Source organism: Nothobranchius furzeri, chromosome 1 (genome assembly GCF_043380555.1).
Source record: "Nothobranchius furzeri strain GRZ-AD chromosome 1, NfurGRZ-RIMD1, whole genome shotgun sequence".
Classification (NCBI taxonomy): domain Eukaryota; kingdom Metazoa; phylum Chordata; class Actinopteri; order Cyprinodontiformes; family Nothobranchiidae; genus Nothobranchius; species Nothobranchius furzeri.
Genome location: NC_091741.1, coordinates 101584874 through 101609082, shown reverse-complemented (window position 1 = coordinate 101609082; position 24209 = coordinate 101584874). Strand labels below are relative to the sequence as shown.

At 41.7% G+C, this 24209-nt stretch overlaps 1 non-coding gene across 1 annotated transcript; it reads right to left on the bottom strand.

Annotated features, from left to right (window-relative positions):
• Positions 1-142: 142 nt before the first annotated feature.
• Positions 143-23409, bottom strand: LOC107395772 (uncharacterized). Its single transcript, XR_011521787.1, has 8 exons — positions 22969-23409; positions 5821-5953; positions 3448-4591; positions 3162-3292; positions 2905-3068; positions 1254-1408; positions 1030-1115; positions 143-951 (listed from the first exon to the last, which is right to left on the bottom strand). It is a non-coding gene; the product is annotated as an uncharacterized protein (transcript).
• Positions 23410-24209: the final 800 nt, after the last annotated feature.

The following is a 24209-nucleotide window of genomic DNA, read 5'->3' as shown; positions in this document are numbered from 1 at the left end:
AACCTACATCTGCTCTGTGCAGCGAGCGTTTCAGCGTCACAAGCCTGGTGGGAGGGCTCGCATGGCCGGCCAATTCTTTGAATGAACTCAAACTAATTTACACTTTCCACAAAGACACAGGAGCAACAATGAGAACATAGCATGAACTGTGAAGAAAACGCCTTTATTTTGAAAGGGGGACAATAATACAAGAGAGTAATTCTTCCTTGGTTCAATGACTCGATGTGAAACAAGGAGAAAGGTTTTTGATTTGCAGCAAAGCATGTGATTCACAACTTATATACCAAACATGCACCAACTAAAAATATCTTACAGAATTGCACTGATTTACAATTAGAAATAATAAAATTAAGGGGACTTTATTAGAACGTGCTTCTTACAGTTTTACTCCAAGTAGAATTACAACAAAAATAAAATGTACTTTGTTGACAAAAAAAAACCAAACCTCTCAAACCAAAAACCCTAAAACAAAGTACCTAATGGTCTGGTTAGTTATTAACCTTTAAACAAAAACACACATAACTCAGACCTATGCAACTAGTGAATCAGTTAGAGCAAAGTCAGATCTCTGTACCTGACCCACACACACACACACACACACACACACACACACACACACACACACACACACACACACACACACACACACACACACACACACACACACACACACACACACACACACACACGGTGGGGGTAGGTCTCCATTCACCTTCATCAAACTAACCAAACCAAAGTGAATCTGAAGACTTTTACAGCCAAAACAACAGGTAACTTCTCTTTAGTAAACCTGTAAACAAGTGGTTAACACCAGGAAACTGTCATAAGACGGCTTTCTCCTCCAGGGCTTTGACCTCGACCGAAGCAGCGCACAAACCAAAAAGCGTTACTTCTTATATCGGCTGTCGCACATGAGGAGATATTTTTTCCAGTCAGAGTCTTGAACAGCGCCTAAAATTATTAAAGGAAACTAAAGTGAAAAATAATGGATAGCGGCTAGTTATGTAATCCACAAATCAGACAACTTACGTGTTTTTACGAGGCCAGCCTTCTTCAGTTGGTTGTGCTTTGCATGTCCATTTTGAGCCAATCTCAAAGAGAGTGATGCTCCCCTCCTGGGAACAGGACCTGAGTGGTTACTGACCTTTAAACTCACTGTGGTGTCCAGTCACATCTACTGTGTTTAAACACATCGGTGACATAAAACCATCAGTAACTACAGGAAGCCTGCTGACATCGCTTAATGGACTGACCTCATGGCTCCTAACTTCCCCTTCTCCAGGAACAGCTCGACTGTGACGGTGGGTCCTTGTGGGTTAAGTCTGGCGTAAAGTCTTCTGTTGTGTACCATCGCTTTGAACCAGCTCACTGCCTCCTCAGACCAACCTCCCCCATTCACAGGAGACACCTGAGGGGGAGGAAATAAGATACTAAATACCTGGAAATTAAAATGAATATCCTTCATTAAGCACCTCATAAAGCTGTGACTGACCTACAGGGATAATGGGAATAATGAAGGGGTTTGGGTCGTTTTCCTAAGTATTTTCTCTCTCACTCACTGCAGAAGGCTTCATGAACAGCTGCTCTTTGGAGAAACACACTTTTAGATCCAACTGGGGAACAACGGGCTGGTCAGAACACGTCAAAATTAAAGTGGATTGCTGCAGCCGCAAAGTGGATCGCTCACAAAATTTGTGCTGCTCTTCTGTTCACGTCAGGCGAGATTTTTCAACAAGCACTTCTGCTCACATCTATCCCCCCCCCCCCCCATGCCCTTGCTGTGTGTGTGTGTGTGTGTAACCAGTTAGCCCTGCATGTTTATCAGAAACTGCGCTGATCCTGTTTTGTAGACCAATACCTTTCTAAATGGGTAAGTGAATAACTAGTATTTGTGGTACTTTAGTTACCTTTGAAGTAAACATATTTGTTTGTACTCACATGTATTAACTCCATCTTTTGCTGTAAGAACTGCATTAAAAAGGATGGAAACACTTTCTCCACAGGAGTGTGTGTGTGTGTGTCTTTGTTCATTTTCATCTCTCTAGTCTGTTTAGATACACAGAAATAATCATTTATTGAAAAATGTCTATTTAGTTACATTTACCGGAAAGCCTCTTCTGTTTTGGTTTGACTTCCAGCCAGAATTGATGCAGTTTGTGAAAAAATAGAGAACTTGCCCAAACGATCGCTGCACGGCGCGAGCCTTCGTCGCGCTTCGCATCTGATGTGATCCAGGTGTTAAACAGCTACAGATTTAACAGCAGTTTGTGTTATTATTATTTATTATTAGTATTTTATTTTTAAAATCACAACACTGTTGTCAGTTTTTGATACAAGACGTTGCCGCTAACTTTCAGCCCTGGCTGCACCAGAAGTGCAAAACTGCTGCTATTAATATTTACACTTTTGAACTTAGTAATGCGGTAGTTACACCTAGCTGTTAGCTCATCAGTCCTGAGGGATAAAAAAAAAACTCCTCCAGAGGCAGTCAGCCAAGTGTTGATTAGCATGGGATTATATGAATATTTACAAGCATAAATATCACCAGCAGCAGCAAAATGTAGCACTGCGGTACATCCAGAGGTCAGATCTGTTCATTAGAGCCGATTATGTGTAAAAGTAGAAATACTCATAAATGAAAAAAATAAATAAAAAAAACAATGTCTGGAGAGAAATGCCATTTTTAGACAACGGTAAGTCCAGACTAGCCACTGGCTCATCCAGCCTAAGGATGTGAACCTTTTCCCCAAACTGAGGCAATAAAGGAAGTTATATATAACAGGTGAAACAATATCTACACACTTTAAAATGGCTAATTTGTCCCCTCATGCTTACAACTATTTTCCTTAACGTGTTCCAGTGTTCTTCAGATAAATGTGTTGGAAAGCAAACTGGGCTGCTCACATTTGCCAGTGAAACCTGCAGAGCTTGGAGCGGTAGAAGGGCCATTTCTGGGGTGAGCTCCTCCACGTTCCTCAGTGACAGACAGGTAGTGTTGCCGTAATCCAGCCTCCTAACCTCCACCTTTATGGAGGACTCGCTCCCTGCGCCATCTGCAGCACTGTTGTCTTTAGTCCCCAAAGAAAAGAAGTTAGTCTGAAAGTGGTCAGCGTCAGAAAAAGGGACAATGCTGCCATCTAGAGGCTGTAAGCTGGACCCACCTCGGCTCACTCCACAGATCTTCATCACTTCTGCCCTGCACCACTGCTCCTCCCAAGGGAACCAACACAGAACTTTAGTTCCTATGTCCGGGATGCAGTTCTGCTCAGCATGTGAACAGGTGACTTTACAACTACAGCAAAGGGAGAGAAAGTAAATACCAACACACCGGGACTGTTAGGAAAATAGAGAAAGAGTTTAAAGAAAAGCAGGAATGAACAAAATGGAAAAGGGGGGTTAACGTTTAATGGGATTGGAGCATGGGGGTGGGGGTGAATGCAATCTTACTCTCGGAGTAGTGCCTGCAGCTTCTCCACAGAGTCTGCATACTGGATGTAGAAGTTGCCAGGACTGACAATATGAGACACCACTACTTCAGCCTCGTCAAACTTCCGGATCTGGAACTCAGGGATGTTTACGCTTGTAGCTGTCGACCTTTCTGAAAGAGCGAATTTGTTCTGTGGTTTAGGTTCTGAGCACTGCAGAGCTTTGGTTTTCCAGCCCATGTTTATGCACAAGTTCTCCACCTGAGCAATGGTATTTTGGCAGTTTTCACTTTCCAAGGAAGCAAGCACAGAGTCTTCCAGTAACACCTCTGTGAAGACATCTCCAATATCCCATAATTCCGTTTCTGTGGCAATCACACAGCTGTAGATCAAAGAGCCACTTGACTTGACCGTTTTCACTCTGAAGACAGGGGCTTGGCTTCCAACATTTGCGTGCAATGTTCTTGGAGAAAGTTCACCGACTGAATCATCAGTCACAACATGTCTGAACTTGTGGTTTGGTGTTTTGACAGTAGGCGACACTCGCTGTGGCCAATCGGGATTGCTTGCCTTGTATTTGCTCTCAGACCACTCCAAACCTCGGACTATGAGTACACTTTTGTTTTTAGCTTTTGGTCTGAGGAAGTGCTGCAGATGCAAGGATGTTTGTTTTTGGTGTTGCACCTGGATGTCCTCATCACGCCCCCAGATCAACATCGGTTTATGGTTACTGACCTCAGGGAATACAGCTTGTAGGGGAGGAAGGAGTATGTTTGACGTCTCTTCATTCAGCTTGCTGCTCTGAACAACAGAAGGTTGGATGCTCGTGGCATCTGCTTGGCCTTTATCTTTGAAAACAAGCTGTTCTTCTGCTTTCAAGTGACAAGAGGAGCCTGTGGTCAAAGTGTTGTTGTTAAAGTTGGTTGACTTGCTGCCTGATGGGTCACTTGGCTGCACAACATGCTGGGAGCTGAGGGGACGTTTCTGCTGCTGATGGGTCACAGGGGCTCCAAAAACCTGGACTGCTTTTGGTAAAGAACACATCATGAAGAGGTTCTGCAACACTGGCCCAAACCTGACAACACCCATTATCGGGTTCCTGTAGTTGACTTTAAGAGGTTTGGAGTGGTTCGTTGCGATTGCAGTCCAGATGGAAAGTTCAGCACCTTAAACAGAGTGGAAAACAGAGGTTTATTCATTAAAGATGAATATTTCTCAAATGAAACACTTTCCAACCAATTTCATCTTCTATTTTATTGGTTCCAATTTTTTCCATGAGGACCCCCTTGTCTATAGGGAGCCTAAGTCTCCTCCCTTCCTTGTGTGCTCACGGGTCCCCAGAAGAATGAAAAAAGGAATGCAAGTGAACGGGGCTAAAAGAACTGTTTTTTAGTCCGCTTTGCCTTAGGCCCTGAATCACACATATGTACTTCATTGTACTACTACACTATACTTCAATTTAAATGAAAAGCAATGTGTGTTTTGACCACGACTGTCACGTACTTTGAGATTTATCAGCTTGTCAATTTTTGTAATTCCTATGACTACAAATCAGACGTCTGCCTGTCGCATATATGACGGAATCCACTCTGCCCTAGCATAGTTGCTACTTACTACATGATGAGATTTATGGTGGTTATTTCCACCTGGACGTATTTGGAATCATAGGATGTCTACGGATGATTACGCCTTTCGCGCCTCTGATTGGCTAGGTGGGGTCTCCTATGAATGGCTATTTCATTTAGCAGCAAACATCTTCCCTCGCAGCAGGGATTTTTTGTCTGCAGCCAGATCTTGAGTTTTCAAAAGAAAATGTGGACTTCGTAGGAGAGCCCTTCTAGCCAATCAGTTACGAGAAAGGCAGGATCTTCCTTGGAAATCCTACAATTTCAAATGACATCTCCTGTACAATGGATTTGAAGTTTGTTAAACTTAGAACTATTTTTCCTCTACTCTTCATGTCTGGTTCGAAGACGTCAATTTGGTGATGCACATTTATAATCCTGGACGTATTTTCACACAAACCTAAAATAACTTTTGACTCCATTCAATGATGAGTGCTTTCATGGCATCATAGTCTGTCTAACAAACAGGATTAGCAAATAGCTTTTATAGCCCCAGAGACTTGCATTCATTTTGTCGTTCTTCTGGGGACCTATTGCCCGCAAGTAGATTGGCGTGACTTAAGCTCCCTATGCCCAAAAAAAAAAATCTGCCTGTTATTGGGATTGTATAAATCTAAATGTGATGTTCACAAATACAATTCATGTACCCTCACAACCTCGGTAAACAAAATTGCCCCCCCCCCCCCCCCCCCGGTGGTCACGGACCCCAGGTGGGGAACCACAGTTCTGTATTATTGATAGCCAACAGATAAGCATTTTCTTGAACTTACCAGCTGTACGGGTCCTTAGCAAAGATGAAAGCTTCTCAATTGCTTGACTTGTTTCATCTAAAGTCTTTAGAAGATCAGTGAAGACAGCCGCAGGAAAAAATGAATTGAAGATGTCAAAGACATCTTTATAAACCTGGTGGACAAGTAGAAAAATGCTCGAGTAAAAACTAATAAACTGTCTTGAGCAAGATGTCTTTTTAATTGAAATCAGCCAATCCAGAGTGCTTCTTGAGTTACATGATAAATGACCCACACTTGTATAGTGCCTTTCAGTCAGAAGACTCCAAAGCGCATTGGCAAAGTAAAATTTCAGAGTAATTTTTGGAGAGTGGGGGGGAGGGGGAATGAAAAAAATCTCCTGCTGTTTTGCAACTTGCAGCATCATGTTCACTGAGTAACAAGCCTATCCGAGGTGAGATGTCAGAATATCAGGAAATAGATCAGAGTAAGACTCCAAATCCTGATCTGTTTTGCTCCCCTCTCCTCCAACTAACTCTGGTTCCTGAAACAGGAAGACCAAAGCTTTATCCCACAGAGAAGGACTCACGAGACATTCTAGACAGATGAGGCATACTTTAGACCACTGCAGATGTGTTGGAAAGAAAATAATTTAAAAAGTGAACTTGGTTTTTCAATACATAGACATGGACTTTTCGAAACTGTGGTGGTGGGCTTTGGGGGTGGGTGGGTGTTACAAGGACTCACATCACCTATCTATCAGCAGTAGATAGTTACAGCTACATGTCACAAATGTCTCCCAGGAACTTTTAGTTATAATTAATGTAAAATAATTTAAGTTCCATCTAGGGTCTGTCAGTTATTAATATTAATATTACCAGTTATTGTATTTTGCCAAGCAAAAGTAATCTATAATGTTAAGCTAACTTCACATTGTAATTGCATCCACTACACAGACGATTATGTTCATGTGGGTCATCAGCATGAAGTTATTGAAGTTATGAAAGCAAACATGGCTGGAATCAGTTTTACCTGTAATCTTGTTATTATTCTCTAAGTGTATGTGCTGCTGTGATGAGTGAATGTCCCCACTGTGGGATTAATACATCTAATCTGTTCTATTCAATACATTTTTATCTGCAAGTGGGAAATTTTTTTTTGAGAAATTTTGACATTTCCGTGCTTCCGTACAAATAACCTGGATGCAGAGGAGGGGTTCGTCTTCTCAACAGAAAAAACACACCGTAATGTTTTAATTCACTGCCTAACCAACTAATGTAGGAGAGGGACATGTGAGTGAGTCACCACGGTAGGAAGCCCAGCTTGCTGTGAGAGTAGCGAGCAATCTGTGGCTGATGAGTGAAAACAAGACACAAAACACATTCGGGACTGAAGCAACGTCTAAACCGGCTGGCGACATGGCTGCATTTCTAAATAAAATCTTATAATTTTGGCAGCTCACGGTTCTGGGAGAGAGAACCGGGCCTGCCCGTCCCATTTCACAGTCAGAGCGGAGAGAAGCACATCGGCTTGGGTTACACAGATGGGATTGTGTGTGAAATAATGCCAGTTAAATAATTACCTTAGTGTTGATGGTGTGCATGTTGCCCAGTAGCTGACGCTATAATTAATTAGCGATTTGCTGCTATGCTAGCGACATGTTGCTCCGTCTTTAAGCGGCTATTACATGTATTCTCACAAATTTGCTCAATCTGAGAGCCGCTGGATAAATGTGTGGCACTAAATTTTGTATTTGGTGTAGAGGCCGACTGATATGTTTTGTTTTTTAAGGCCAATGCCGATTTTTAAAGAATTGTGTTGCTGGTATCTGACAGAGAGATAGACCGATCGACACACACACACACACACACACACACACACACACACACACACACACACACACACACACACACACACACACACACACACACACACACACACACACACATATTCAATTCAATGATACATTTTTAATCCCAGAAGGAAATTAGAGTTTCAGTACACACAATTCTGAGATCAGACATACATAGGCAAAGACAAATGAGAAGAACTGGTGACTGTGGTCATTCGCAGCCCGAGTCGCGCTACCTTAATAGAGATCAGAGGGGTTTACATGAGGATTGGGTCAGGTGGAGGAAAAAAAGGCACTTCAGAGTTACCCTCCACAGGGAGGGCAGCTTTGCTATGCAAAAAACACCTCAGACAGAAATGCAACAGACTTCAGAAATAACACAACGTGTGTCCACTAGGTGGGGTGGCAGGGTTTGGGACTCTCCACAGGTCAGTGAATGCAGCTGCGATAAGCAGAGCTCGTCACCTCAGTCTGGACAGGGGTGGGAGGTCGTTGGGTTTAGAGGGCACAGTGACTCCTGGAACGATTCAGCGGCCTTCACAGCTCGCAGTCCCACCCAGGCTGGGATAGGGAGACAGAGTTGCCATGGCGACGGCAGCAATCCACAATTCTTTTGTGGGGGAGGGGGGGCACCAGATTCAGATAAAAAATTGTTTTGGGGCCAGACAGAAATAATTTCCTCTCTGTCTTAAAGTTCCATTGGTCTTCAACCCCTCTGAATCCAATAATGGCGTAAATTAATCTATACCAATCCATGCTGATTCGTCCACTCGCTCCTTGATCACATCTAGAACTGAAACAACTAATCGATTTAATCAATTATAATCGATTATTAAAATAGTTAACAACTTTTTAGTCATCGATTAGTTGTTTAATAATCACATTTTACCGCATGAAGTCTATTTTTACCACAATCTGACATCGGTTACAATCTGTTAAATTTGCCGCCAGTGTGTGGCAGTAATGAGCCACTGATCTACCAGTGGAGCCGTAGAAGAAGAAACGAGCCAATAAGTGCCCTCGGTTTTCATGACGTAACACGTTACTGACGTGCATCTTGCTGTGAGAGATGGCGGAACAAGAAGAAATACGGAAGAAACATAGAAGCGACAAAACTGAAGGGAAACCCCGGACGACAACCTCACGAGTATGGGAGCACTTCACTCTAGATGCCATGAAAAGACGGGTGACCTGCAAAATATGCAAAAACCATCTAGCATGGCACGAAAGCACGACGTCCCCAAGTGAACATTTGAGACGAAAACATGTGGGGGCTGATGCAGCAGAGGAAGCGCCAGCCCGGTAAGTGACAGAAAATAAACAAGCTAATTATAGTGGTCCATCACTACACGCAGGTCAAATTTGGGACTTAAGTCTGATTTATGCTTCTCCGTCTGCGTCAGTGCGGAGACGCGCAACGCCATTATCCATCCTTGCGTAGGGCACGCAAGTACGTACGGAGTCGAGCCCACTTTTTTAAACATCCGTTGAAGGAAACAGATTATGCAAGCTTGTGATTGGTCAGGACGCCGCTGTTGTTTACAGCGCCGCCATTGCAAAGAGAGCCGAGGATAACTAGCGGCAGACACGGAGAAGCTTGAAGAATACCTGGCGAAAAAACTCTAAAAATATGAATGTTTCATCCTCCCGTGACTGGAGGAGTGAAAAGATGCGCAGCAAGCGTTTTATTTGTGGACGGAAATGACAGGAAATGTGGGTTTAGAGGTGGTGAGCGCATGAAGAGGTGGGAGAATGAGAGACAAATATGTCCATGTTAAAAAGTCTCTTATATACACAAAAAACACAATATAAACACACCATCTTGGACCGATACATGACAGGATACCACAGAACAGCGCTACGCCCTCTGTTGTCCTGCCGGGGAATTGCTTTGCAACACTCTCCAGGAGACGGAGAAGTATGAGAGCAAAACGCTTCCGTCAGTCCGTGCGTGTCTGTCCCTTGCGGAGCTGATGGAGAAGCATAAACCAGGCTTTAGTGTTTTAGCTGAGCTCGTTATAGTGGATGTCAAACATTTTTTTTGCCGCGTCAGTCTATGGTGTTCTACTTCTGATTGACTAGATGCAATCGTGAATCTCCTCCGTGTTGTGAATCATACGCTTGCCAAATTTAGCACGTCTGTTTATAAGAATGTTCTCGTTAAGAGAAAAACGGCACAAACCCGTAACTATGTTCCTCATTCAAAAAAGGACAACTCCGCGGAGAAAAATATACAGACGAGCTGTGTCCAGGTGAATATAACGCGGCATAGTTGTACGCTTTCAATTTTTAAATACAGGAGAAATTCAGAAAGTCATTGTTTTTTTACTATTAAAAGGCTGTTTTACTGTCTAAGGCTGTAAAACGCCTCACAACATATTTTTGTCAAAATAAATGATCACTGTATATTGTTAAAAGATTCAAATAATATAATATTGATTTAGTGTTGTAGTGTGTGTGCTGCTTTATTTTATATGTGTACTTATTTCAGTCTATTTGTGTTTCTCATGCAGAACAGTGTTTCCCCTAGGAATTTTTCCAGCTGTGGTGGTGTTGGCGGGGTGGGGGTGGGGGGGGGGGTGTGACACGTCTCACCTTTATGTTTTATTTGATGCACTCCACTTTGAACTGCACCAATCCAGCGACTGCTGCATTGTAATAACTAGCTTTAAAGGTAAGTACACCAATATTTGCACAATAATAATTTCTGTTTTAAACTCTCAGTGACACACTTTGCAGGGTGGATTTGGCATTTAATTTTTCTTGGCGTCTGGAAAAACATCTTCTTTTGCCCCCTTTATTTGACTCTCTGCCCCCTTTATTTTGGTCCAAGATCATTACTGGGCTGGCCCTAATAAAAACGTTCTACACCCCTGCTTAGTAGACTTAATGGAGTATTTTTAAGCCAGTATAAAAATGACTGAAACACAAATTTACTATTTGGCATTATTGACCAATATTTTTGATTTGATTTATTTGTTAAGAACATCAAGATGCATTACAGTGAACATTATAATAAGCTGGACACTGTGCGACTTTTTCACTCGTAACACAGCTTCAGCTCAAACTGTACGACTTCAGCGCAGGGTAGATCTCACGAGTCATGTGCTCACACTGTACGTCTGGTAGCAACACGTCGGACCTAAAATATGCTAAAAATAGCAGTTTTTACACAACACGTCAGACTTTTTTGTCATTTTGCCTGTTGTCCTTCGGGAGTGCTGCAGGAGGACACACGGGGATTTATGGGGGTTGGATGAGGAAACGAAATAAAGAAAGTAAATCTGTGTTTAGTGATCAGTTTAATTTGACATGAACACGACAAACACGCTTTCTTGACAATCTTTGTGAGTAAAAAAAACGTGTAGAAATAAAAACGAACAGCGTGTGTTATTAGGGAAATAGCGGGCGAGCGGAGTTGATGCAGGATTGCGAATGCGCCGTGAGCGGTTCTGATACTTTTTGGGTCGCAGCTGCTCGCTGCGCCGCTTCAACCCTCATGAGGAACGAGATAAATATTAAAAACTCCAGAAGTCCGTGCGAGCTCACGATTGCTGATCGGTAGCTGGTCACGTGGTGTTAATCGCCTCTCGACGCTCAGCGCAAAACTCGCCCCGATCGTGTGGATTCTCGCACGAGTGGAAAATCTGCTCAAAAAAGTGAAAAAGTCGCACAGTGTATGCCCGGCTTTACTGTCTGTGTGTGTGCGTTGATGCCTGGACCGAGCTGACTGAGCTCCCGGTTGCAGTTTTGCGTGTAGGGAGGGCCGGGCGCTCTATCTGACTGGCCAATCACAGAGCTTGAAGACAGCCAGTTACCCAATGAGAATTTCATTCAGCACGATTACAGATATTTCCGAGTTTTACACTCGTTTCATGCTCGTATTGGTCAAAAATGCTTTATCCGTACGCTCATAGCTGTAACCACCCTGCCGTGCCTCCTCCTCCTTGCTACCTGCCGGCTGTGATCACAAGCAACAACACAGTAGTTCTTGCTGCTTCTTTGGGAAACGGCGCAAAAAAAAAAAAAAAAAAAAAAAAAAACCATCAATAAAACTTGGGATGTTGTAGGCGTGGCAGTGTACGCCTATGTAAGGGAAACCCTGCAGAAAAAAAAACAAGCAACGATGGACAACTACATGGGGAACAAGACACTCACCCCCCAGCAATGCATACCACTAGGGCTGCAGCTATCGAATATTTTTGTAATGGAGTACTCTATCGAATCTTTTTTTCGATTAATCGAGTACTCTAATAAATTACCCTTTTGTGTTTGTAAACCATTATATCAAATAGCATGTTATAAAATATGAAAGACCTCTCAAAATGAGAAAGCAATTGCCAGTTATTCTTCCAAGTTTTATTCAAAATTAAGTTTGCAAAACTTCAGCACTTCAACTTTACTTCACAGTAAACAAATGCGTGTGCAAAAAATAAGTATACAGCCTGAGCCGATTTTCCCCTCGTGCGAGAATCTACCAGCCTGCAAGCCAGACAAAAACTAGGAGGATAACTGTTGAAGTAGCGCTGCGAGCGGCTGCGGCCCAAACAGAACCAGAAACGCTCACGGCGCATGCGCAAACAGCTCGCCGGCTGTTTCCCTATTAACACACGTCCATTTTAATTTCTACACTTTTTTTTCTCACACAATAACAAGGATTGTCGAGAAAGCATGTTTGCTGTGGTTTTGTCAAATTATACTGATCACAAAACATTTATTTACTTTCTTTCGTTTTCCTCCACCACTCTCATAAATACCTGCGTCCTCCTGCAGCAATCCCGAGGGACACAAATATCAATAACACAATAAAAAGTCCGACATATTGTGTAAAAACTGCAATTTTTAGCACATTTTAAGTCCGACGTGTTGCTACCAGACGTACGGTGTGAGCTGAAACTGACTGCTACAAACGAAAAAGTCGCACAGTGTCTGCAGAATACATAGAAATAAAGGCTAAAATGCACTATCTTGTAGAGGATCCGAGTCCGCTTGCAGAAGTGACATTTACAGGTGCTGCAGCACGGAAGATGTGGTGTTGTGGTAGGCTAAATCCATTTTACAGTATTTATACTGGACTACGTTTTCCACCTTACGACGTGAAAAATGGTTCCACAACTTTTACATTTTCTGTCTTTTTCGCACTCCACCGGGGTTCAAGTTGTCCACCATGGCTTAAGAGAAAGTTAAGTTACATTCGCTACTCGCAGTGCAGTGGGCATGTGCGTCACTTATTTCGGTCCGGGTGAAACATGACCCCGTGCGTTTGCAAAACCATGAATTAATTAAATATGAATTAAACGAATCCTCGAGGCAGAGAATTTGACTCGAGGATTTTTTGTACTCGAATTATTCGAGGTACTCGAGGAATCGTTTCAGCCCTACATACCACTTACAAACTCTATTCTAGATTCTACATTATTTTTTATGGAATTTACCTCCTATATTTTGATGCTAAAAATTATTCTGGACTGATATTTTGCACTGTTTAGCTCATTTTACACCGCTGACTGTGTTCATGTGCAATAAAATAGATTGCAGTCAACTGCACAAATCTCCTGTTTTTCTTTTTCTTAACTGAAATGTATTCATCACTTGTATAGGTTAAATAGCTAAACAATAACAAACCGATTAATCGAAAAAATAATCGACAGATTAATCGATTATGAAAATAATCATTAGTTGCAGCCCTAACACATCCATCTTTTGTGCCAATGCATGAATCTCAGCCAAAGTTCCAAGCTTACAACTCATCTCGACAATTATACGAGTCTGTGCATTCACAGCGCGGTATAATCCATCCCTGAGCTCCGGGAAAGAGCCAATATTCCTCGGCAGCTCGTTAATTTTCCGGTAAGCAAGGTAACCTCCCAGGCCATAAAGCAGGAAACCTGACACCACCACCACGAATATCCAGACGTCTTCAGAATCCTCTTAAGCGCCTCGTGATTTTTATCTTGAGAGGTGCTATAGAAATGATATTTTCTTCTTCTTCTACAGACAGTTGAGATAAGCAAATCTGGTTCCACTGTTTCCAGGAGTCCATGATATGCCTAAATGGATCTGTCCCAGAGGGGCACACGGGAGCCCTTCTCCAGTTCTCATCATTGAAAAACTTTTGTCAATCGCGTTGAGAGACCAACTGACCAGGTACATTTTAGTAATTGCAAGTTTCCAGTTTTCCAGAAAAAATGTAGAAGTGCCGTACACCCAGAAACAGACAAAGAGCCTTGGGATAAGATAGGGAGGAGAAGAGGAAAAAAGCATCTGTACTCTCCAAGAGCCGGAAGAGTGACCTGTCTGTATGTATGTATGTATGTATTATATATATATATATATATATATATATATATATATATATATATATATAATAGGGTAACCGGTGTAGCGGTAAACCCCGGTAAACAAGTTGACAATAATAATAACCGTCTTGTTTTTAAAAAAAAACTATATTACCTTGGTGGGTTTACCGTGGCTGCGGTGTAGGCGCGGTGACCCTTACCAGCCACCGTATCATCTGCTGAAGTTGCCGGCGGCACATGCGCACTTTGTTGTTTACGACCAAAACTTTCTTGAAGCTAAAGCTGAAATAATGGCCAAAGGAGGAGACGGCAGCACTCAGGACAGTTTTTTATCCCTCAAAGAAGACAAAGTGGGAAGTACGTGCATCTTTTGGATATTTGAAGAATGCCGAGGGACAGCTGATAGAAGACGACTATCCTGTTTGCAGCACGTGCAGAAAAAGTGTCTGTGAAAGGCAGCAACGCTTCAAATCTCATGACACATCTGCGTAGCCATCACCCACAACTCTACAGTCAACGCAAGGCAAGTTAGCGTTTTAGCTAAAATGCGTGATCCGAGGATTTGGGTTGAGGGAGAGTGCAACGAGTCGCTATATAAAGCAGCCGCAGCGCCGCTACCTGCATATAAACCGTATCACGGACACAGCCATGTTGAAATGACGCTATGCATTACGGGGCTCCCAGGGGCAGATAAGAGTTGGTCTCTCTCTGAGAATAATTATGAATTTAACAATGATTACTGCCTGATGACATTTTCCCACATCTGCAAAGCTCACTGGAAGAACACAAACCGAGGACAGTATTTTCCTGATATAGGGTTTATTACTCAAGTAAGGGTAAAAAATTATCCAATTAGAAGGCTACTTGAGTACTGAGTATCATCTGATCTAATATTTTTAAAATGATGACATCAAACAGACATAAAATAAGAAGTTATGGGCAAATATTGGTATTTTAAAGACTAAAGGGGAAAAATGTAAACAAATAAACAACATAATTACAAAATAACACATTTTAGACAAAATTTAGACAAACTGAGGACAATATTTCCTGACATACAGGGTTTATTTAATTGTGTGAAAATGTAGCACGTTTAAAAAGTACCGCGATAATATCGAAAACTGTGGTCATTTTGGTCACAATAACCGTGAGGTTACATTTTCACACCATGACAACCCTAATACAGACCATTTTCGATTAGGTTACATTTCCTTTATTCCCATATTATGTAGTTTGTAGCACTCATTGTAGAAAATTTCTGGCCAATCCACGTGATCGGTATCGGTGATCGTATTGGTGATCAGCATTCTTTGATATCGGTATCGGTGATCGGCAGCAAAAAACCTGATCGGTGCATCCCTACATTCAACTGCCTCACATTTTTAAATGCAAAATATTTTTTGTTAAGTGTTCTAATCTAAGCTTGTGTTGATAATTGAATATTCCATTTGACGTTTCAAGTGAAACAAAACCGGTTTGCTGCTAAAAAAATGAAATAAATGAACAAAATTATCAGGCTGAAATAACAGACTTATTATAAAAGGCTCAATAATATGCATTAGATAGGTGTTTAGTTCCCTTTTTTCCATCTGTTATTTATAGTAAAAATATTTTTAAACATTTGACCTACATTTCAATAACATTTTAGGTTTGTATTAATAACACTCCTGCTCCTGTATTTGGAGACACAGACTTGTAGCAGTAATATGACTTGTATCTGCAGCACTTCTGATCCATAGCGCAGCAGGATGCAGAATAAACAGGATGGTGGGGACTTTTCATCCACTTGTAGAGTTTAGGCTTTCTTAGTTTTACGATCATCATACAGTTTTCTGTGCGCCACTTGATCGTGAGACTGCTACCCGTTAGCTTTAGCATTAGCCAATCTGCGTGTAGCTGCACTTTTGATCTCAAACTTTGGACCGGTTCTGCCTTTGTGCCTTTGCACCTTTGTGAGGTGGTTGCACACGTTCCACTGCTGTTTCTTACCAGTGTCAGCTGATGGAGGGCTCTAGTTTTGTTGCGCTGTACGTGTTGTTGTGTCAGCGGACACGGTAGGGTTGGGGGGCGGGGCATGATGCTTAGCCTGGCGGGTGGGCAAGCAAAGCCTGGGGGGCCGCCAGGCTTATAAAGCACTGAGGGAAACCCTGGATCTTGGTAAATGTTTCATTTTATCACTGAGCAGTAGAGCTCAGTGCTTCCTACATAGGCGTTGCTGTGGCGGCCCGCCACGGCTGAAATCACAGCGCCACGCCTACAAGATCCCAAGTTTTATTGATTATTTTATTTTATATTTATTTTTTTAGCACCGTTTCCCGAAGAAGCAGTGGGAACTACTCTGCTGTTGCTTGTGATCACAGCCGGCAGGCAGCAAGGAGGAGGAGGAGGCAAGGCAGGGTGGTTACAGCTAGGGATGAGCCGGATCCGGTACGGATAAAGCATTTTTGACAAATACGAGCATGAAACGAGTAAAACTCATTAATATCTGTAATCGTGCTGAAGGAAAATCCTCATTGGGTAACTGACTGTCCACGCTCTCTGATTGGCCAGTCACATAGAGCTCCCGCCCCTCCCTACACACAAAACTCTGCAGCCGGGAGCTCAGTCAGCTCGGCCCAGGCATCCACGTGCACACACAGACAGTAACGGATCTCATTGTGCTTGCTTCACTGTTGCTCACGTTTCTTCAGTACTCCCTAATAGTTTCTTTACTATTGTGATCAAAAATATTTAATCTCAGTTCTGAAGCTGCTCTGTAAATAGTTTTCATACAAACAATACACATAGCAACTTCTGATCAATCCATATCAATTTCAGATGTGAAATAATGTATTGATGTAAACCACACCCACTAATTTCCAAATAATAAATAAGAGGTGCATTCATCTGTGTATCTCCTTTGATCCGCATTAGTGATATTTTCAGCACCAGAACAATGAAGCAAAGAAACAGATTCCTGAGTTTGTTAGTAATTTTATTTATTATGTGCATCTGACCTGTTCTATTTTTCTCTGAAATGAGATCAAATCAGTGATTCTATGGGTTGTCTCCTCTCTGCACTAGAAATATTTACTTTATTATAATGTTCACTGTAATGGATCTTGATGTTCTAAACAAATAAATTAAATCAAAGATGTTGGTCAGTAATGCCAAATATGTAAATTTGTGTTTCAGTCATTTTTATACTGGCTTAAAAATACTTCATTAAGTCTACTAAGCAGGGGTGTAGAACGTTTTTAATAGGGCGAGACCAGTAATGATCTTGGACCAAAATAAAGGGGGCAGAAAGTCAAATAAAGGGGGGGGAAAGGAGATGTTTTTCCAGACGCCAAGAAAAATTAAATGCCAAATCCCCCTGCAAAGTGTGTCACTAGAGTTTAAAACAAAAATTATTCTTGTGCAAATATTGGTGTATTCACCTTTAAAGCTAGTTATTAAAATGCGGCAGTTGCTGGATTGGTGCAGTTCAAAGTGGAGTACATCAAATAAAACAGTGGTTCTCACTCCTGGTCCTGAGCCAGTACCCAGCATGTTTTCCTTGTTCCTCTACTCCAACACACCTAATTCAGTGGCTGATTCACCTGTTCAGCAGCTCATCAGGCCCTTCAGAAGACTGTTGATCACCTGCTAATTGAAACCAGGTGTGCTGAAGCAGAGTTAAAACAAAAACATGCTGAATATCGGCGCTCCGGGACCAGGTGCGAGAACCATTGAAATAAAACAATATTAACACAAAAGTGAGACGTGTCATAATTTGTACTGATATGATGAAAAATTACTAACATCGGCCGATACGGATATTGAGGACGATATATTGTCCATCCTTATTAAAAATAATAGATACATTGAGACATAAATAACGAATACCACTGAACTGCACATTGAATTGCCTCTGTGTTTGAAATGTGCTCTGTAAATAAAGCTGCCTTGCCTTGAATTGTGTTTTATTTAATACCGACTTGCTCGTGTGTAATTTGGTTATTCCACATTCAGTGTTAATGCAGAAATAAGTTTCTTTTCAAATGAAGCGTTTCAACAACACATATCTGTAGATAAAGGAAAATGTGCACATTTGCCATCACTTTTTCAAAAAATATTTGGCCCGCAACTTCCTGCCAGGTTTTCATTTTGGCAAAGTGTGAAATAGAGTTTGACACCCCTGGTCTAAAGTCTATGTATATCTTTTTGCAATATTTGTAATTTAGGTTGAGAATGCAGTCAGACATGCACTGATGTACAGCAAAAGTGGAGTGCATGTTCCAAACATTGCTCTTGTAACCCAAATTTGAATTTTTACTTGTTGTTAATACAAGCACAAACAGCACAACATGTCCCCAAGACATGCAAGTATATTCTTTGGTGGCAAATAGTTTTTAAAATCCTCTTGAAATTTTCAAAAGAACTGCAAGAAACGAAACCTCACCCTGCAAGCCAATGGGTGTTTCTCATGCCTCAGTCCCACCCCAATTACCTAGAAGATATGTTATCAGGAACTGCCAAGGCGTGTTCCAATGTTCATGTTCTACCGAAGCATCTGTCCTCCATTTGTTAGCCATTTGGCTAACTTAGCAAAGATCATTGCGAGGTGCCTTGCTGCCTTCTCTTGTTCAAAAATGTCTCAGAATACAGTGCAGTTAGGGCTGTAGCAAAGCCTCGATGACGTTGACGGCTCGATTCTAAAAATTCGTCGACGTCAGATCCGGTAGTCGACGCACCGCGCCCACTTGTTGCATCCCCAGGAGTTTGTAAATAGAGGTGGAATCTGCCTGTTTTTCCTCTAGTTCTCCCTCTTCTCCGCCTTCACTAACATCTCCGCCAAATACCAAAGACCCGGAACAACGTCCGTCCGCTACTAGATTCCTTTCGTGTTTTGCCCACCTTCGTCTCCCGGCAACGGACAACAACTTCCGGGGTCAAATGCGCTGCTTCGTGTCTATCGCAGATGCAGAAAATCACCGGGAGCGTTTCTCCCTTCATAAAGGAGCTTCTTTCAGACATTAGGAGAGCTGTTTTGGTGGTAGCAGTCTCTCCTCCATGCTGGTCTGTTTGCTGCTGAGTGTTTTTGGTTTATTTAAACTTGGTAACTTGAACTTAACGTTGGTAAAGCTACTGTTAGCATTTTCGCTAACAGTTTCATGCGTTTGGATAAGCTGTTACGTTTTGGTTTAGAGTTCATCTTTTGTGGTGCAGATCTCCCTTTTATTACATTTAGAGTGTTGTGGATTTTCGGTTTAGTTTAAAATATCACCTTGAGTTTGGTTTAACCACCCAATTTAGAGTTTGGAACTTAGGAGATTCTTATTTTGGTCCAAAACCCAGTAATCTTTGCCCAGTGGGACATCCCTACTTATTTGTACTTTTGTTTTAATTCCCCACAGGCAGAATTAGTTTTATTACTCTCAACCTGTGGATGGAAAGATTTGTTTTTTTTGTAGTTGTAAATAAACCTGATCATCATTTTAACTTTTAAATCCCACATTACTGTCCCTTCCTTTTTGCACACGAGCCAAACTCCCCAGGAAGAGTCGTAAGACCACTCGCTTCACGCACATAAGTGACCAAAACAAAGCAGCATGGAGACACTCCATCTTCTACCACCTCTCAGGCAGCACTCCCAAGTTCTACAAGTCACCAGAACATAACCAACCAAGACAATAAAAGCAGTGTTATACAAAAATGGGAGGCCTGTAGTGTTTATTCTCTTACAGTAACAATTAATCAATTTTTTGGAGGAATTTATTGGAGATTTTTTGGTTTTTATTAACTGTGCAATAGAAAATTAATCATTAGATTAATTGTATAAATAGTAATTAGAATAGTCGACTATTCAATAAAATAATCGTCAGAATAATCGTTTTAAAAATAATCGTTTATCCCCAGCCCTAAGTGCAGTATTTTCAAAAGGATGGTGGATCAGGAGCCAGCTGCTATTTCGGGGACAAATTTCCAGTATTAATATAAGTCAACTAATTGTAGCTATAGGGCTGATATCGAAAATATTCCTTAGATCCAAAGCACTTGTCTATGATTAATTAGTTGCTTAGTAGCTGTAGGCTCGGTGGTTAGCAGGGAGTCACTCGCTTACATATTTTATTCAACCAGTAAATACACAATTTAAAACATAAAAGGCTCTTTAAAATTTACAGTGAAACCTTTACGTATGGGATATTACTTGAACTCACGTGTCACGACTGCCACGGGAGCCATGGTCATGAGAGGTAAGTCTGTTCCGTTTTCTTTGACCAAGGAAGGACAGTGGGTGTTTCTCGATGTCAAGGCACTTGGCCTTCGAGGTGATGTCTTGCAAGGCCAGGCGCCTTGCTTACGAGGTCACTGTCCTTCCTTGGTCAAAGAAAACGGTTAAATGGAACAGACTTGCATCACGTGACAACGGCTTCCACAGCGGTCACGTAACTACATGTGACACAGGAGATAATGTTATTATTTACATGTATTAGTTTCAATATAAATATACAATGAGCCTTTTACTTTTAAAATTGTGTATATATTTGTTAAATATATAAGTGAGTTACTACCCGCTAGTCACCGAAGCTGCAACTATAAGCAACTAACCAACCATAGATAACTTATTTGGATCTAAAAAAAACATTTTAAATTAGTTGACTTACTTTAAAACTTGAAAATTGTCCCCGAAGTAGCTGCCGACTTCAGACCCGCCATCTTTTTGGAAATACCATGGTGCATTCTGGGCAATTATTCACCAAGGCTAGGCTACAAGACGACTTCCATGTATCCTTTTTCAGCTAGCTAAACAGCTAACAAACTGAGAACACACGCCTTGGCAGAACATGAACATTGGAACACGTCTTGGCGGCTCCTGATGACGTATCTCCTAGGCAACCAGGGCGGGGCCAAGACATCAAGGCGAGGTTCCTTGGCATTGTGAAACAGCCAACAACTATGTGCTACTTCCGGTATATTATCAGATGCTGTTGGCACAATGGTATACAAATGAACTGCCCAGGAAAAAGGTGGATAAAGGACCTTTTTCAAGAAATATACCACATATCTAAGAGTTCATGAAAATGCTCACTGATTACTGGAGAAAGCCTCCATGTAAAGAGCAAGCAAGAAATTAATATGATAAAATATGAAAGCACAAATTTTCATTCGACTCATTTAATTATGGTTGCGGTAAATGAAAACTATATTATAGCTGTGTTCAAAATTTCCGATTGGCAGAATACAAAAACTCCATTACTCCTGATATGTTGATTATGCAGAAGCAAGCACTTACGCGCTTGGAAACTAGGTGCCAATTATGTAAAGTATTCATCTAGTCTTTTTAAAACAGAGAAAAAACCTAAAGAAACTTTTTTAAAGAACCTTTTAAGCAAATTGTGTTAAATTAGGGTGACCATATTTCCATTGTCAAAAAAAGAGGACAGGGGATCTGTGCCTATCGATATCGATGACGTCACAGTATGACGCCATACAAACCACGCTGGGATCCGTTTTATCCCAGTGTTCTGTCAGAACACCTAGCTTATAGCTAAAATTAATATCAGACTCTGCCAATAAAACAGCTCTAAAGCAATTGATATGTAAATGTTTTGCATAATTATTGCAAAATCTCATTTTTCTGCTGCTTCAGTGCTCCAACAATGGTATATTAATAAGAAATGCTTATAACTTGTGTTTTACTACAGCATTGTTAAAGCTTTAGATTATTAAGAATGTGTTGTTTCAGCTGTGAGATTAGAGGATGGATCAATGAAAATGAATGTTTGTCACGGACTCCATGGAAACTTTCAGAGAATCGAGAAAAAGTGGCTTTCAAACTGTTTTGTTACTGACATATTTTTATAGAAAAGAAGGAGATGAGAGTGTGCCCGACAAATTTTGTTTTTCATCTGACAATATTAGAACATGTCAGTAATGTCTGAGGTGTGTTTAAAAACACTGCATATTTAATACTTCTGGACAGGGTATGAATTACACAGAGGCTTCTGGGGGGAGCCCAGTAACGGGGTGGGGGTGGGGGGTTGGTGTTCTGTCTGGCCTTGGCCCCCAAAATACCTTGAAATGGCCCTGGGTGTGTGACTGAGTTTTGAAGTTTCCATGGTCCATGACAAACTTTTTTTTCATCATCAACCCAATCGTCTAATCTCACAGCTGAACAAGCATCCTTAATAATCTGTGCACAGGAAGCTTACAGATGCTGTAGTAAAACAAAACGTATAATAATTTCTTATTAATAAAACGTTGTTGCAGCACTAAAGCAGCAGAAAAATGAGATTTTGCAATAAATATGCAAAATATTTACATATGAATTGTTTTAGAGCCTTTTTGTTGGCAGAATCTGATATTAGGCAGCAGTAACTCAACAGGTTGAGCGGGTTGTCCAGTAATCGGAGGGACCGGTGGCGCCTGTGCTCGGCAGCCTTGCCTCTGTCAGTGTGCCCCAGGGCAGCTGTGGCTACATTGTAGCTCATCACCATCAGTGTGTGAATGTGTGTGTGATTGGATGAATGATACACTGTAGTGTAAAGCGCTTTGGAGTCCTGACTCTGCGAGGCGCTATACAAGTGCGGGTCATTTATCATTAATTTTAGCTCTTCACCTGGGGAAAAAATGGGTCCCAATGTGGTTTTGCCATAGAGTGACGTACGGCTGGGCAATAAATGTATCATTATCGAAATTTCTGACTCTTATCGAGATAATTTTTCCATGTCAATAAATTTGATAATAAAAAATGAAAAGATGTGTGGAGGTTGGCAACGTTCATGTCCCTTTAGGAAGCTGCACCACCTTGAGTCATGTAAAAATGTGACTCAACATAATACATGTGACAGCCCCATCTAGTGGACAACTTTTGTTTCTGCGCATACCTGTAGTTATCGTTCATTTGCTATCGAGGTTACATCCTAATCATATCGAGATATTGATTTTAGGCCATATCGCCAAGCCCTAGTGTGATGTCATCGGTAGGCATAGATCTCCTGTCCTCTTTTTTGGAAATGGAAATATGGTCACCCTAACATAAACGAACTGAGTTCCTGCCTACGTTAACATTACCTGGTCGGTGAAGTGGAGAAGGTCTTGTTCCAGAGCGTATTGGGCGTTTTCCAGCAACAAAAGTTTCAGGGTAATCTGCAGTTTCTGTAAAATGAAGTTCGGCTGCTGCAGGCGGGGGACTAAAGTATGTTGGTGAGTCATGTTGATTCTCTTCTCACGTAGCTGTTTAGCTAACGGTAACAAGCTAACGAAGGAGCTAATTAATTAGCGCTATTTAACGACCTACTTTTAATGACGTCTTGGCTTAGATGTTACCGCTGCCTGGTATCTACTCACGTTCTTCATCCAACCGTATTGAAAACATGGCTGTTTCATTAATTAAGAAGCGTTACAGTAAGGTAAAGCGGTGCCTCGTTCTCAGCTGCGCGCAGACCGTCCCCGCCATGTTGGAAATGGGTTTAGTGAAGGCTGTCACGCATTGAGCATGCGGCTTGTCTCTGCGGTGAGCCAATATTCTCCCAAACTGAACGGGGCAGCATGGAGCTCTACGGCATGCATCCAACACTACACCATAGTAGAAGTAGAAATGACTGTTGTTTACAACACGGCATTCCAGCATTTTTAACAGCGTCCTCGTCTTTTCCGACAGTGCGAGCTATTTCTCTCCAAGAATTATTTACAACATGTTGATCACGGTGATCTCTGAGAGCTGAATCATACAAATGTCTGTATTTACGAACCTCTGCCATACTAGTTCTTATCAGTCCGCCATGTTTTTCCGCGTCCGACCATCCGCGTGGTTGCATTTTGTTTGTATTGTGGCAAGCTCAGTCACGGAGGAGACAGAGGTTTCTTTGGGAGCACCCGTTTAATCTACACACCTCAGCGCGGACACAGCAACAACAACAAAAAGGCGCGCTCTCACCGGAAAAACAGTCGCCGAGAGAGCGCGTCACCCGTCACCATAGCAACATGACAACAAACACATAACTGCAATAACAGAACAAACCCCGAACAGCCCTGGCCCGCTACAGTATGTTACCTTTTCTAAAAAAAATTAAAAAAAATAAAAACATCCGCGTGGTAACCAGCGCCTGCGCTCCCCAGACGCGCATCACGCACAGTGTGTAGGGCTTATGAAAAAAAAGACTATATTAATTATAGCATTGTCTACTGAACAACTTGCACACAAACAACACTTAAGTAACAATAACTGGCCGTTATTTCAAACACAGAATCCCATCTGTATGATCCAAGCCGACGTGCCTTTTCCCGCTCTGGTTGTGAGATGAGCGGAGCGT